Consider the following 13,084-nt stretch of genomic DNA (forward strand, 5'->3'; position numbering starts at 1 on the left):
TTTACATATCTGCCACTGTGCAGGAGAATCCGTATAGGTGTTCGAGTGTTCGAACCGTAATGCGCAAGATATGGTACGAAAACCCCGTATTTAGATATCTGCCACTGTGCAGGAGAATCCGTATAGGTGTTCGAGAGTTCGAACCGTAATGCGCACGAAATGGTACGGAAACCCCGTATTTACATATCTGCCACTGTGCAGGAGAATCCGTATAGGTGTTCGAGTGTTCGAACCGTAATGCGCAAGAAATGGTACGTAAACCCCGTATTTACATATCTGCCACTGTGCAGAAGAATCCGTATAGGTGTTCGAGTGTTCAAACCGTAATGCGCAAGAAATGTTACGGAAACCCCGTATTTACATATCTGCCACTGTGCAGGAGAATCCGTATAGGTGTTCGAGTGTTCAAACCGTAATGCGCAAGAAATGGTACGGAAACCCCGTATTTACATATCTGCCACTGTGCAGGAGAATCCGTATAGGTGTTCGAGTGTTCGAACCGTAATGCGCAGGAAATGGTAAGGAAACCCCGTATTTACATATCTGCCACTGTGCAGGAGAATCCGTATTGGTGTTCGAGTGTTCGAACCGTAATGCGCAAGAAATGGTACGGAAACCCCGTATTTAAATATCTGCCACTGTGCAGGAGAATCCGTATAGGTGTTCGAGTGTTCGAACCGTAATGCGCAAGAAATGGTAGGTAAACCCTATATTTACATATCTGCGACTGTGCAGGAAATCCGTATAGGTGTTCGAGTGTTCGAACCGTAATGCGCAAGAAATGGTATGTAAACCCGGTATTTACATATCTGCCACTGTGCAGGAGAATCCGTATAGGTGTTCGAGTGTTCGAACCGTAATGCGCAAGATATGGTACGAAAACCCCGTATTTACATATCTGCCACTGTGCAGGAGAATCCGTATAAGTGTTCGAGAGATCGAACCGTAATGCGCAAGAAATGGTATGTAAACCCTGTATTTACATATCTGCGACTGTGCAGGAAATCCGTATAGGTGTTCGAGTGTTCGAACCGCAATGCGCAAGAAATGGTATGTAAACCCGGTATTTACATATCTGCCACTGTGCAGGAGAATCCGTATAGGTGTTCGAGTGTTCGAACCGTAATGCGCAAGATATGGTACGAAAACCCCGTATTTAGATATCTGCCACTGTGCAGGAGAATCCGTATAGGTGTTCGAGAGTTCGAACCGTAATGCGCACGAAATGGTACGGAAACCCCGTATTTACATATCTGCCACTGTGCAGGAGAATCCGTATAGGTGTTCGAGTGTTCGAACCGTAATGCGCAAGAAATGGTACGGAAACCCCGTATTTAAATATCTGCCACTGTGCAGGAGAATCCGTATAGGTGTTCGAGTGTTCGAACCGCAATGCGCAAGAAATGGTATGTAAACCCTGTATTTACATATCTGCCACTGTGCAGGAAATCCGTATAGGTGTTCGAGTGTTCGAACCGTAATGCGCAAGAAATGGTACGGAAACCCCGTATTTACATATCTGCCACTGTGCAGGAGAATCCGTATAGGTGTTCGAGTGTTCGAACCGTAATGCGCAAGATATGGTACGAAAACCCCGTATTTACATATCTGCCACTGTGCAGGAGAATCCGTATAGGTGTTCGAGTGTTCGAACCGTAATGCGCAAGATATGGTACGAAAACCCCGTATTTACATATCTGCCACTGTGCAGGAGAATCCGTATAGGTGTTCGAGAGTTCGAACCGTAATGCGCACGAAATGGTACGGAAACCCCGTATTTACATATCTGCCACTGTGCAGGAGAATCCGTATAGGTGTTCGAGTGTTCGAACCGTAATGCGCAAGAAATGGTAAGGAAACCCCGTATTTACATATCTGCCACTGTGCAGGAGAATCCGTATAGGTGTTCGAGTGTTCGAACCGTAATGCGCAAGAAATGGAATGTAAACCCCGTATTTACGTATCTGCCACTGTGGAGGAGAATCCGTATAGGTGTTCGAGTGTTCGAACCGTAATGCGCAAGAAATGGTACGGAAATCCCGTATTTACATATCTGCCACTGTGCAGGAGAATCTGTATAGGTGTTCGAGTGTTCGAACCATAATGCGCAAGAAATGGTACGGAAACCCCGTATTTACATATCTGCCATTGTGCAGGAGAATCCGTATAGGTGTTCGAGTGTTCGAACCGTAATGCGCAAGAAATGGTACGGAAACCCCGTATTTACATATCTGCCACTGTGCAGGAGAATCTGTATAGGTGTCTGAGTGTTCGAACCGTAATGCGCAAGAAATGGTACGGAAACCCCGTATTTAGATATCTGCCACTGTGCAGGAGAATCCGTATAGGTGTTCGAGTGTTCGAACCGTAATCCGCAAGAAATGGTACGAAAACCCCGTATTTACATATCTGCCACTGTGTAGGAGAATCCGTATAGGTGTTCGAGTGTTCGAACCGTAATGCGCAAGAAATGGTACGGAAACCCCGTATTTACATATCTGCCACTGTGCAGGAGAATCCGTATAGGTGTTCGAGTGTTCGAACCGTAATGCGCAAGATATGGTACGAAAACCCCGTATTTAGATATCTGCCACTGTGCAGGAGAATCCGTATAGGTGTTCGAGAGTTCGAACCGTAATGCGCACGAAATGGTACGGAAACCCCGTATTTACATATCTGCCACTGTGCAGGAGAATCCGTATAGGTGTTCGAGTGTTCGAACCGTAATGCGCAAGAAATGGTACGTAAACCCCGTATTTACATATCTGCCACTGTGCAGAAGAATCCGTATAGGTGTTCGAGTGTTCAAACCGTAATGCGCAAGAAATGTTACGGAAACCCCGTATTTACATATCTGCCACTGTGCAGGAGAATCCGTATAGGTGTTCGAGTGTTCAAACCGTAATGCGCAAGAAATGGTACGGAAACCCCGTATTTACATATCTGCCACTGTGCAGGAGAATCCGTATAGGTGTTCGAGTGTTCGAACCGTAATGCGCAGGAAATGGTAAGGAAACCCCGTATTTACATATCTGCCACTGTGCAGGAGAATCCGTATTGGTGTTCGAGTGTTCGAACCGTAATGCGCAAGAAATGGTACGGAAACCCCGTATTTAAATATCTGCCACTGTGCAGGAGAATCCGTATAGGTGTTCGAGTGTTCGAACCGTAATGCGCAAGAAATGGTAGGTAAACCCTATATTTACATATCTGCGACTGTGCAGGAAATCCGTATAGGTGTTCGAGTGTTCGAACCGTAATGCGCAAGAAATGGTATGTAAACCCGGTATTTACATATCTGCCACTGTGCAGGAGAATCCGTATAGGTGTTCGAGTGTTCGAACCGTAATGCGCAAGATATGGTACGAAAACCCCGTATTTACATATCTGCCACTGTGCAGGAGAATCCGTATAAGTGTTCGAGAGATCGAACCGTAATGCGCAAGAAATGGTATGTAAACCCTGTATTTACATATCTGCGACTGTGCAGGAAATCCGTATAGGTGTTCGAGTGTTCGAACCGCAATGCGCAAGAAATGGTATGTAAACCCGGTATTTACATATCTGCCACTGTGCAGGAGAATCCGTATAGGTGTTCGAGTGTTCGAACCGTAATGCCCAAGATATGGTACGAAAACCCCGTATTTACATATCTGCCACTGTGCAGGAGAATCCGTATAAGTGTTCGAGAGTTCGAACCGTAATGCGCAAGAAATGTTACGGAAACCCCGTATTTACATATCTGCCAATGTGCATGAGAATCCGTATAGGTGTTCGAGTGTTCGAACCGTAATGCGCAAGAAATGGTAAGGAAACCCCGTATTTACATATCTGCCACTGTGCAGGAGAATCCGTATTGGTGTTCGACTGTTCGAACCGTAATGCGCAAGAAATGGTACGGAAACTCCGTATTTAAATATCTGCCACTGTGCAGGAGAATCCGTATTGGTGTTCGAGAGTTCGAACCGTAATGCGCAAGAAATGGTACGTAAACCCTGTATTTGCATATCTGCGACTGTGCAGGAAATCCGTATAGGTGTTCGAGTGTTCGAACCGCAATGCGCAAGAAATGGCATGTAAACCCGGTATTTACATATCTGCCACTGTGCAGGAGAATCCGTATAGGTGTTCGAGTGTTCGAACCGTAATGCGCAAGATATGGTACGAAAACCCCGTATTTACATATCTGCCACTGTGCAGGAGAATCCGTATAAGTGTTCGAGAGTTCGAACCGTAATGCGCAAGAAATGTTACGGAAACCCCGTATTTACATATCTGCCAATGTGCATGAGAATCCGTATAGGTGTTCGAGTGTTCGAACCGTAATGCGCAAGAAATGGTAAGGAAACCCCGTATTTACATATCTGCCACTGTGCAGGAGAATCCGTATTGGTGTTCGAGTGTTCGAACCGTAATGCGCAAGAAATGGTACGGAAACCCCGTATTTAAATATCTGCCACTGTGCAGGAGAATCCGTATAGGTGTTCGAGTGTTCGAACCGCAATGCGCAAGAAATGGTATGTAAACCCTGTATTTACATATCTGCCACTGTGCAGGAAATCCGTATAGGTGTTCGAGTGTTCGAACCGTAATGCGCAAGAAATGGTACGGAAACCCCGTATTTACATATCTGCCACTGTGCAGGAGAATCCGTATAGGTGTTCGAGTGTTCGAACCGTAATGCGCAAGATATGGTACGAAAACCCCGTATTTACATATCTGCCACTGTGCAGGAGAATCCGTATAGGTGTTCGAGTGTTCGAACCGTAATGCGCAAGATATGGTACGAAAACCCCGTATTTACATATCTGCCACTGTGCAGGAGAATCCGTATAGGTGTTCGAGAGTTCGAACCGTAATGCGCACGAAATGGTACGGAAACCCCGTATTTACATATCTGCCACTGTGCAGGAGAATCCGTATAGGTGTTCGAGTGTTCGAACCGTAATGCGCAAGAAATGGTAAGGAAACCCCGTATTTACATATCTGCCACTGTGCAGGAGAATCCGTATAGGTGTTCGAGTGTTCGAACCGTAATGCGCAAGAAATGGAATGTAAACCCCGTATTTACGTATCTGCCACTGTGGAGGAGAATCCGTATAGGTGTTCGAGTGTTCGAACCGTAATGCGCAAGAAATGGTACGGAAATCCCGTATTTACATATCTGCCACTGTGCAGGAGAATCTGTATAGGTGTTCGAGTGTTCGAACCATAATGCGCAAGAAATGGTACGGAAACCCCGTATTTACATATCTGCCATTGTGCAGGAGAATCCGTATAGGTGTTCGAGTGTTCGAACCGTAATGCGCAAGAAATGGTACGGAAACCCCGTATTTACATATCTGCCACTGTGCAGGAGAATCTGTATAGGTGTCTGAGTGTTCGAACCGTAATGCGCAAGAAATGGTACGGAAACCCCGTATTTAGATATCTGCCACTGTGCAGGAGAATCCGTATAGGTGTTCGAGTGTTCGAACCGTAATCCGCAAGAAATGGTACGAAAACCCCGTATTTACATATCTGCCACTGTGTAGGAGAATCCGTATAGGTGTTCGAGTGTTCGAACCGTAATGCGCAAGAAATGGTACGGAAACCCCGTATTTACATATCTGCCACTGTGCAGGAGAATCCGTATAGGTGTTCGAGTGTTCGAACCGTAATGCGCAAGATATGGTACGAAAACCCCGTATTTAGATATCTGCCACTGTGCAGGAGAATCCGTATAGGTGTTCGAGAGTTCGAACCGTAATGCGCACGAAATGGTACGGAAACCCCGTATTTACATATCTGCCACTGTGCAGGAGAATCCGTATAGGTGTTCGAGTGTTCGAACCGTAATGCGCAAGAAATGGTACGTAAACCCCGTATTTACATATCTGCCACTGTGCAGAAGAATCCGTATAGGTGTTCGAGTGTTCAAACCGTAATGCGCAAGAAATGTTACGGAAACCCCGTATTTACATATCTGCCACTGTGCAGGAGAATCCGTATAGGTGTTCGAGTGTTCAAACCGTAATGCGCAAGAAATGGTACGGAAACCCCGTATTTACATATCTGCCACTGTGCAGGAGAATCCGTATAGGTGTTCGAGTGTTCGAACCGTAATGCGCAGGAAATGGTAAGGAAACCCCGTATTTACATATCTGCCACTGTGCAGGAGAATCCGTATTGGTGTTCGAGTGTTCGAACCGTAATGCGCAAGAAATGGTACGGAAACCCCGTATTTAAATATCTGCCACTGTGCAGGAGAATCCGTATAGGTGTTCGAGTGTTCGAACCGTAATGCGCAAGAAATGGTAGGTAAACCCTATATTTACATATCTGCGACTGTGCAGGAAATCCGTATAGGTGTTCGAGTGTTCGAACCGTAATGCGCAAGAAATGGTATGTAAACCCGGTATTTACATATCTGCCACTGTGCAGGAGAATCCGTATAGGTGTTCGAGTGTTCGAACCGTAATGCGCAAGATATGGTACGAAAACCCCGTATTTACATATCTGCCACTGTGCAGGAGAATCCGTATAAGTGTTCGAGAGATCGAACCGTAATGCGCAAGAAATGGTATGTAAACCCTGTATTTACATATCTGCGACTGTGCAGGAAATCCGTATAGGTGTTCGAGTGTTCGAACCGCAATGCGCAAGAAATGGTATGTAAACCCGGTATTTACATATCTGCCACTGTGCAGGAGAATCCGTATAGGTGTTCGAGTGTTCGAACCGTAATGCCCAAGATATGGTACGAAAACCCCGTATTTACATATCTGCCACTGTGCAGGAGAATCCGTATAAGTGTTCGAGAGTTCGAACCGTAATGCGCAAGAAATGTTACGGAAACCCCGTATTTACATATCTGCCAATGTGCATGAGAATCCGTATAGGTGTTCGAGTGTTCGAACCGTAATGCGCAAGAAATGGTAAGGAAACCCCGTATTTACATATCTGCCACTGTGCAGGAGAATCCGTATTGGTGTTCGACTGTTCGAACCGTAATGCGCAAGAAATGGTACGGAAACTCCGTATTTAAATATCTGCCACTGTGCAGGAGAATCCGTATTGGTGTTCGAGTGTTCGAACCGTAATGCGCAAGAAATGGTACGGAAACCCCGTATTTAAATATCTGCCACTGTGCAGGAGAATCCGTATAGGTGTTCGAGTGTTCGAACCGTAATGCGCAAGAAATGGTACGGAAACCCCGTATTTAGACATCTGCCACTGTGCAGGAGAATCCGTATAGGTGTTCGAGTGTTCGAACAGTAATCCGCAAGAAATGGTACGAAAACCCCGTATTTACATATCTGCCACTGTGTAGGAGAATCCGTATAGGTGTTCGAGTGTTCGAACCGTAATGCGCAAGAAATGGTACGGAAACCCCGTATTTACATATCTGCCACTGTGCAGGAGAATCCGTATAGGTGTTCGAGTGTTCGAACCGTAATGCGCAAGATATGGTACGAAAACCCCGTATTTACATATCTGCCACTGTGCAGGAGAATCCGTATAGGTGTTCGAGAGTTCGAACCGTAATGCGCACGAAATGGTACGGAAACCCCGTATTTACATATCTGCCACTGTGCAGGAGAATCCGTATAGGTGTTCGAGTGTTCGAACCGTAATGCGCAAGAAATGGTAAGGAAACCCCGTATTTACATATCTGCCACTGTGCAGGAGAATCCGTATAGGTGTTCGAGTGTTCGAACCGTAATGCGCAAGAAATGGAATGTAAACCCCGTATTTACGTATCTGCCACTGTGGAGGAGAATCCGTATAGGTGGTCGAGTGTTCGAACCGTAATGCGCCAGAAATGGTACGGAAACCCCGTATTTACATATCTGCCATTGTGCAGGAGAATCCGTATAGGTGTTCGAGTGTTCGAACCGTAATGCGCAAGAAATGGTACGGAAACCCCGTATTTACATATCTGCCACTGTGCAGGAGAATCTATATAGGTGTCTGAGTGTTCGAACCGTAATGCGCAAGAAATGGTACGGAAACCCCGTATTTAGATATCTGCCACTGTGCAGGAGAATCCGTATAGGTGTTCGAGTGTTCGAACCGTAATCCGCAAGAAATGGTACGAAAACCCCGTATTTACATATCTGCCACTGTGTAGGAGAATCCGTATAGGTGTTCGAGTGTTCGAACCGTAATGCGCAAGAAATGGTACGGAAACCCCGTATTTACATATCTGCCACTGTGCAGGAGAATCCGTATAGGTGTTCGAGTGTTCGAACCGTAATGCGCAAGATATGGTACGAAAACCCCGTATTTACATATCTGCCACTGTGCAGGAGAATCCGTATAGGTGTTCGAGAGTTCGAACCGTAATGCGCACGAAATGGTACGGAAACCCCGTATTTACATATCTGCCACTGTGCAGGAGAATCCGTATAGGTGTTCGAGTGTTCGAACCGTAATGCGCAAGAAATGGTACGTAAACCCCGTATTTACATATCTGCCACTGTGCAGAAGAATCCGTATAGGTGTTCGAGTGTTCGAACCGCAATGCGCAAGAAATGGTATGTAAACCCGGTATTTACATATCTGCCACTGTGCAGGAGAATCCGTATAGGTGTTCGAGTGTTCGAACCGTAATGCGCAAGATATGGTACGAAAACCCCGTATTTACATATCTGCCACTGTGCAGGAGAATCCGTATAAGTGTTCGAGAGTTCGAACCGTAATGCGCAAGAAATGTTACGGAAACCCCGTATTTACATATCTGCCAATGTGCATGAGAATCCGTATAGGTGTTCGAGTGTTCGAACCGTAATGCGCAAGAAATGGTAAGGAAACCCCGTATTTACATATCTGCCACTGTGCAGGAGAATCCGTATTGGTGTTCGAGTGTTCGAACCGTAATGCGCAAGAAATGGTACGGAAACCCCGTATTTAAATATCTGCCACTGTGCAGGAGAATCCGTATAGGTGTTCGAGTGTTCGAACCGTAATGCGCAAGAAATGGTACGTAAACCCTGTATTTACATATCTGCCACTGTGCAGGAAATCCGTATAGGTGTTCGAGTGTTCGAACCGTAATGCGCAAGAAATGGTATGTAAACCCGGTATTTACATATCTGCCACTGTGCAGGAGAATCCGTATAGGTGTTCGAGTGTTCGAACCGTAATGCGCAAGAAATGGAATGTAAACCCCGTATTTACATATCTGCCACTGTGCAGGAGAATTCGTATAGGTGTTCGAGTGTTCGAACCGTAATGCGCCAGAAATGGTACGGAAACCCCGTATTTACATATCTGCCATTGTGCAGGAGAATCCGTATAGGTGTTCGAGTGTTCGAACCGTAATGCGCAAGAAATGGTACGGAAACCCCGTATTTACATATCTGCCACTGTGCAGGATAATCTGTATAGGTGTCTGAGTGTTCGAACCGTAATGCGTAAGAAATGGTACGGAAACCCCGTATTTAGATATCTGCCACTGTGCAGGAGAATCTGTATAGGTGTTCGAGTGTTCGAACCGTAATCCGCAAGAAATGGTACGAAAACCCCGTATTTACATATCTGCCCCTGTGTAGGAGAATCCGTATAGGTGTTCGAGTGTTCGAACCGTAATGCGCAAGAAATGGTACGGAAACCCCGTATTTACATATCTGCCACTGTGCAGGAGAATCCGTATAGGTGTTCGAGTGTTCGAACCGTAATGCGCAAGATATGGTACGAAAACCCCGTATTTACATATCTGCCACTGTGCAGGAGAATCCGTATAGGTGTTCGAGAGTTCGAACCGTAATGCGCACGAAATGGTACGGAAACCCCGTATTTACATATCTGCCACTGTGCCGGAGAATCCGTATAGGTGTTCGAGTGTTCGAACCGTAATGCGCAAGAAATGGTACGTAAACCCCGTATTTACATATCTGCCACTGTGCAGAAGAATCCGTATAGGTGTTCGAGTGTTCAAACCGTAATGCGCAAGAAATGTTACGGAAACCCCGTATTTACATATTTGCCACTGTGCAGGAGAATCCGTATAGGTGTTCGAGTGTTCAAACCGTAATGCGCAAGAAATGGTACGGAAACCCCGTCTTTACATATCTGCCACTGTGCAGGAGAATCCGTATAGGTGTTCGAGTGTTCGAACCGTAATGCGCAAGAAATGGTAAGGAAACCCCGTATTTACATATCTGCCACTGTGCAGGAGAATCCGTATTGGTGTTCGAGTGTTCGAACCGTAATGCGCAAGAAATGGTACGGAAGCCCCGTATTTAAATATCTGCCACTGTGCAGGAGAATCCGTATAGGTGTTCGAGTGTTCGAACCGTAATGCGCAAGAAATGGTAAGGAAACCCCGTATTTACATATCTGCCACTGTGCAGGAGAATCCGTATTGGTGTTCGAGTGTTCGAACCGTAATGCGCAAGAAATGGTACGGAAGCCCCGTATTTAAATATCTGCCACTGTGCAGGAGAATCCGTATAGGTGGTCGAGTGTTCGAACCGTAATGCGCAAGAAATGGTATGTAAATCCTGTATTTACATATCTGCCACTATGCAGGAGAATCCGTATAGGTGTTCGAGTGTTCGAACCGTAATGCGCAAGAAATGGTACGGAAACCCCGTATTTACATATCTGCCACTGTGCTGGAGAATCCGTATAGGTGTTCGAGTGTTCGAACCGTAATGCGCAAGAAATGGTAAGGAAACCCCGTATTTACATATCTGCCACTGTGCAGGAGAATCCGTATAGGTGTTCGAGTGTTCGAACCGTAATGCGCAAGAAATGGAATGTAAACCCCGTATTAACATATCTGCCACTGTGCAGGAGAATCCGTATAGGTGTTCGAGTGTTCGAACCGTAATGCGCCAGAAATGGTACGGAAACCCCGTATTTACATATCTGCCATTGTGCAGGAGAATCCGTATAGGTGTTCGAGTGTTCGAACCGTAATGCGCAAGAAATGGTACGGAAACCCCGTATTTACATATCTGCCACTGTGCAGGATAATCTGTATAGGTGTCTGAGTGTTCGAACCGTAATGCGTAAGAAATGGAACGGAAACCCCGTATTTAGATATCTGCCACTGTGCAGGTGAATCCGTATAGGTGTTCGAGTGTTCGAACCGTAATCCGCAAGAAATGGTACGAAAACCCCGTATTTACATATCTGCCACTGTGTAGGAGAATCCGTATAGGTGTTCGAGTGTTCGAACCGTAATGCGCAAGAAATGGTACGGAAACCCCGTATTTACATATCTGCCACTGTGCAGGAGAATCCGTATTGGTGTTCGAGTGTTCGAACCGTAATGCGCAAGATATGGTACGAAAACCCCGTATTTACATATCTGCCACTGTGCAGGAGAATCCGTATAGGTGTTCGAGAGTTCGAACCGTAATGCGCACGAAATGGTACGGAAACCCCGTATTTACATATCTGCCACTGTGCAGGAGAATTCGTATAGGTGTTCGAGTGTTCGAACCGTAATGCGCAAGAAATGGTACGTAAACCCCGTATTTACATATCTGCCACTGTGCAGAAGAATCCGTATAGGTGTTCGAGTGTTCAAACCGTAATGCGCAAGAAATGTTACGGAAACCCCGTATTTACATATTTGCCACTGTGCAGGAGAATCCGTATAGGTGTTCGAGTGTTCAAACCGTAATGCGCAAGAAATGGTACGGAAACCCCGTATTTACAAATCTGCCACTGTGCAGCAGAATCCGTATAGGTGTTCGAGTGTTCGAACCGTAATGCGCAAGAAATGGTATGTAAACCCTGTATTTACATATCTGCCACTGTGCAGGAGAATCCGTATAGGTGTTCGAGTGTTCGAACCGTAATGCGCAAGAAATGGTACGAAAACCCCGTATTTACATATCTGCCACTGTGCAGGAGAATTCGTATAGGTGTTCGAGTGTTCGAACCGTAATGCGCAAGAAATGGTACGGAAACCCCGTATTTACATATCTGCCACTGTGCAGGAGAATCCGTATAGGTGTTCGAGTGTTCGAACCGTAATGCGCAAGAAATGGTACGGAAACCCCGTATTTACATATCTGCCACTGTGCAGGAGAATCCGTATAGGTGTTCGAGTGTTCGAACCGTAATGCGCAAGAAATGGTAAGGAAACCCCGTATTTACATATCTGCCACTGTGCAGGAGAATCCGTATTGGTGTTCGAGTGTTCGAACCGTAATGCGCATGAAATGTTACGGAAACCCCGTATTTACATATCTGCCACTGTGCAGGAGAATCCGTATAGGTATTCGAGTGTTCGAACCGTAATGCGCAAGAAATGGTATGTAAATCCTGTATTTACATATTTGCCACTGTGCAGGAGAATCCGTATAGGTGTTCGAGTGTTCGAACCGTAATGCGCAAGAAATGGTACGGAAACCCCGTATTTACATATCTGCCACTGTGCAGGAGAATCCGTATAGGTGTTCGAGTGTTCGAACCGTAATGCGCAAGAAATGGTACGGAAACCCCGTATTTACATATCTGCCACTGTGCAGGAGAATCCGTATAGGTGTTCGAGTGTTCGAACCGTAATGCGCAAGAAATGGTAAGGAAACCCCGTATTTACATATCTGCCACTGTGCAGGAGAATCCGTATTGGTGTTCGAGTGTTCGAACCGTAATGCGCAAGAAATGGTATGGAAGCCCCGTATTTAAATATCTGCCACTGTGCAGGAGAATCCGTATAGGTGTTCGAGTGTTCGAACCGTAATGCGCAAGAAATGGTATGTAAATCCTGTATTTACATATCTGCCACTATGCAGGAGAATCCGTATAGGTGTTCGAGTGTTCGAACCGTAATGCGCAAGAAATGGTACGGAAACCCCGTATTTACATATCTGCCACTGTGCTGGAGAATCCGTATAGGTGTTCGAGTGTTCGAACCGTAATGCGCAAGAAATGGTAAGGAAACCCCGTATTTACATATCTGCCACTGTGCAGGAGAATCCGTATAGGTGTTCGAGTGTTCGAACCGTAATGCGCAAGAAATGGAATGTAAACCCCGTATTTACATATCTGCCACTGTGCAGGAGAATTCGTATAGGTGTTCGAGTGTTCGAACCGTAATGCGCCAGAAATGGTACGGAAACCCCGTATTTACATATCT

Source organism: Camellia sinensis, chromosome 6 (assembly GCF_055761805.1).
Source record: "Camellia sinensis isolate YWXY chromosome 6, ASM5576180v1, whole genome shotgun sequence".
In the NCBI taxonomy this organism is placed as follows: Eukaryota; Viridiplantae; Streptophyta; class Magnoliopsida; order Ericales; family Theaceae; genus Camellia; species Camellia sinensis.